The 4,522-nt window shown below is 34.1% G+C and overlaps 1 long non-coding RNA gene across 1 annotated transcript; it reads left to right on the forward strand.

The window, feature by feature from the left end:
* Nucleotides 1-657: 657 nt before the first annotated feature.
* On the forward strand, nucleotides 658-2,183 carry LOC145312982 (uncharacterized). Its single transcript, XR_013877182.1, has 2 exons — nucleotides 658-823; nucleotides 1,404-2,183. It is a non-coding gene; the product is annotated as an uncharacterized LOC145312982 (long non-coding RNA).
* Nucleotides 2,184-4,522: the final 2,339 nt, after the last annotated feature.

Raw genomic sequence — 4,522 nt, forward strand, 5'->3', positions numbered from 1 at the left:
ATTTTTAAAATTTGTGTATGATTATAAAATAACATCTATGTAACACTTTCTTCTCTCTTACATATTTTTCTCTCCATTTCTCTTCCCTCTTTTGCATTAAAGAATGTTAGTCTATGGAAGTGTTTCTTAAAAAAATTTATTTTAAATATTTTTTTGTGATCTTTTACTGTTTTTCAGTTTTGAAATAAATTCAAATTAATGAATTTTACGACCCATTTTTACTTAATTTTGAGAATTTAGTGTAGAGGATATAATTTGTACATTTAAGGAAAATTTGCTATTTTTCAAACAATTATTTTGTGGGTTTTGTGAATTCAACGCAAAAATATACGCAGATATTTTACCGGAGGCGCTTCCCAAACCCCACAATTTCTCTGGAAGCCGGCATGCCGGCTTTCAGAGAAAGAGAAAGGCAGCTAAAAAAGTGAGAGATAGACGCCTGTTATCCCCCTCTCTTTCTCTCCTTATCTCTCCTTATAGGAGAAACTATTAATAATAAACTGCAAGGGGCTGAAATTTTGCGAGGAAGAAAAGTGGAAGCTATGCATGAGCCGGGTTAAGGGGGCCAAGGGGACGAAGGTCGCTCGGTCCCAGGAATAGGGGAGGGGGGGGGGAAGAGAGATAGAAAGAAAGGGAAAAAGATAGAGAGAGAAAGATAAATAATTACATAAGCGTGCAACTTTTAGCGTCGGATCTACTACCCCCTATAAATTGCCGGGTAAAACTAAAATTTTCATCAGTTTTCTGAACAAAGTTTTACAGCAAGCAAAAGCTTAACCAACCCAACACAAACCAAATCAAAATGGCCGACCAGGAACCCCAGGTAAGCTTTGCTCCTTAGAATACAATCGTCCTTGTTAAAATTCTTAGCCCAAATTTTCTCCATTGGATTTTACCTTCTTTGCTATCCAAAACTATATTTAAATTTCCATAGACTTTAAAGTTACACACAATTTCAAAGCAATTAACTTCAAAATTAGAATTTTAAATCCTTACTCGAATGACAGAATTGTTAATGATGAAGTTTAACTGTTGGCAGACACTAAATTATCAATCATATATCATAATAGATTATCTATCTATTTATGATAAATTATCTATCTATCCTAAACATAATGGACCTTGGTTAAATTCCTGTGTTAACAGACCCGTGTCAAAACATAGTTAACAAGATTGATAATCATTACTTTTTTTCTACTTAGACACTGTTAGAATTTTTATGGACTTCTTTTTCTTACATGTCTAAAAAAATCTAGCTGTATATGTAGTTTCAAAAGATTTCATCTGATTAGATTAGATTTTTATTTTCTTTAAGGTAGGAAGTATGCAGTAATGTGTATTCACACAATGTTTTCATACAGGCCTTTAGATTGTGCAGAAGTTTAAATTTATCCTATTTTTAGATTGACGCCGCCCCCGTTGAGGATGTGCAGGAGGTGTCCAACGAGGAAGTTGATGCTGCCGCTGCCGAGACCACCGCAGAGTCCGCAGAGGTTGCTGCTGCTGAGGGAGAGGCCGCCGTCGAGGAGGCCACCACCGAGGAGACCACAGAGGAGGCCGCCACCAGTGAAGAGAGTGAAGAGCCAGCAGCAGAAGAATCTGAATAGAATGGAAATCTACCTCACACACAAGCATACAGATACTCCCATTCTATAGCCATACCAAATACATTTACAATTCCTTCCTCATCAATGAACTACAATAGTTGAACCATAATTGATAAATTATGACAAACGACAGAGGACTCAAATATGTCATATGTGCATTTTATAAATTCATCAGAGCAACGCCGCGCTTTGTCAGCTTAGGACAACCATCCCAGCAATACTAATGTCAAGCCCCCAAAGAAAAGGCATGTAAGCAATTTTAGTTCTTATGACCCTTGACTCCATAGTTTTGCATTTTCTTCCATGTATCAGCTTGGCCTACATGACAAGTTATATTACAGCCCATGACAAAAATTTACCAAATCAAAGATTTGTGATCATTTTCACTCCCCCCCCCCCCCCACCCAGAATTGCAGAATGGCCTCAGAATTTGCAATTTTTTTCTCAGCAATTGAATTTTTTTTGTAGGTCTTTGTTGACTTCCATAATTATGTAAAATTTTGTTAATGTGCAAATGTTGATTTGAGATCACATGAAAAGTGTATAAAAGAGAAAATATATATTATGTAAAAACCATTTTTCTTTTTTGATTTTTTTTATGTTTGGCCTCTTGGTAGTTAGGTTATGGACTCGTAGATAAGACTAAATTTCGAAAACTATATCAATCAAATTATATAAAGAAGTAAGCATTTTTTTGTCTGAAGCTTAAGATCTCAATAACTACTGAACCGATTGATTTCCCCCTTTTTTTCTAGCCCCTTGCTGCCACTTCGAATACAGAGCTCCTAGAGGCTAGGGGCGTAGCAAAGCAGCTACTTAAAACTATAGTAAGCATTGGTATCTAAATAATAATACTATATACCAGGATTTGCTGAATTTTGTCTATATTTTACCCCTAATACATGACAAAAAATTATTACAATTTAAAGTTTCCTTTTTACGATCAAACTGAAGATTTTAACCCAAAAGTTAGAGTTTAAAAAAGGCCCCTTAACAACAATTTTGTAATGGTAGCTAAGCCTTTTTATTGGTGGTCTGTGCAGTGTTGCATAGCAACAAAATTTGTTAAGCAACTAAAAAGCTTACAAAAAAAAATATTTTGTGGGGGCTTAGGGCAATTCAGATTTTAAAGTCAAATCAAATACTTGGCTCTGTGTTATCAAAATTTCATTTTGGGAACTTGAGTTTTTATATTCACTCCTTTGAAATTATTATTTATGTGATTGCGGAATCAAGAAAAAAATGGAAAGTTGCATATTACCTAAGAAAGTCAAATTTCCGTGAAAGCGAAATTTTGAAAAGCGGAAAATTTTAAGTTTGTCTTAGATTATAATATTTAGATTTTTTAAAATTTAGTTTGTTTATTTTCTACTGCTTTTAAAAGTCTTTTAGCAAGCTTTTCTTTAACTTTTGTAAGCAGTTAATATTCTTTTAATATTGGCATAAACTTATACAGAGATGCTATGCATCTAAAACAAACAAGGATGACAACATCCATAAAAGCGAAGCACTGAAATGGTAGGACAGACGGACATTAACACTTGTATAGTGTCTGAACTGAATAATTAGAATATAAAAGTATAAGAGTCGAAGCAAAATTGTAAGTAAATTTGTTGAAAAACTGCTTGATACAGGATAATGTTTATGGACATATTTACATTTTTAGGATTTGATTATGGAGTTGCTTCGCTTATTACATTATACTTTGTTGTTCCAGGAATCAATATACCAAAAGTCAGATCAATCAGATGATTAGTTCACATCAAAATTTGTTGTTAAAAAGTAAAAAAATGTTTAAATGGACGTACGGACATTCTGGTAATGATTATAGGGTTTCTATGCTTTCTTAATCGTTCCTAACTACTAAAGGAATCCCCATGCAACATTTGAAATCGATAGGACAATTCTAACATGCCTAAATTAACGAAAAAGCTATCCGTTACGGACGGACAGGCGGACGTACGGACGGACCAACCCTAATTATAGAAAAGCCTCGCTTTTAAAAAGTTGGTACAACATGTATAATAAGAATGGATTTAGAAAACAGGGATATTGTGAGACATTATAGATGTTTCACCCAGCGGGCTAGTTAAATGATATCCCCTCCCCTTACTTGGTAGGAACGTATTGATCATTATCTGAGGACTATGTAAGCAACAATTATATAGTATAGATGTATATACAGACAACTACCCCCCTTCCTTTTTTAAAGACCTTTTTCGCCTGCTTCTAAATTAATTTCTGCTACTTGGCTGTGTTAATATAAGTGACACCATTGGTTAATTTTCAATGACCCAATAGAAAGTTGGTTGCAATAGGGAGATACAGTTATTAAACCCTTTCTCCCTCTAGTGTTTTACTCTAATATGTAAGCAACATATATTGACTACTGAATTTTCCCTGTAACAATATCCACTTATTTTATATCCATGTACATACAATAAGTGCCACACCTTTAATCATTTCCTCGGTCAGCTGATTTTGAGTTTCAGATTTTGTATGTATCACCCTCATCCTATCTCAATATTTACTACTAGCTGAAAAAGCTTCAAACTTCCGAAAAAAATCTAAATTTGAAAAATCGTATTGTATAAATCGTTTATACATTACATTGCTTTCCCTTTTGACCAGAGTAGCTGAAAATAGCTTTTGCAGTAGTTCGGTTATCTGTCGTACAACTTTGGAAATTAGGGATCAAATGGGCAATCAATTTTCAGTTGATCATTTCCTCGACTTTCTGTCGCCATTACTTTTTATTTAAATCCCTGGGGGCAAATTCTAAATTTTCTACAATTATGGTTGTCTGTAAGTGCATCTGTATGTCATGTAATAAACTGTATAGCTTCTTAATTTTCAATGCAATGTTGCAAGGAGCATTTAGTAAATTTTATATAAGAGCAACATATATGTTTTTG

Source organism: Acartia tonsa, chromosome 3, assembly GCF_053477335.1.
Source record: "Acartia tonsa isolate MP-2025a chromosome 3, ASM5347733v1, whole genome shotgun sequence".
Taxonomy (NCBI): domain Eukaryota; kingdom Metazoa; phylum Arthropoda; class Copepoda; order Calanoida; family Acartiidae; genus Acartia; species Acartia tonsa.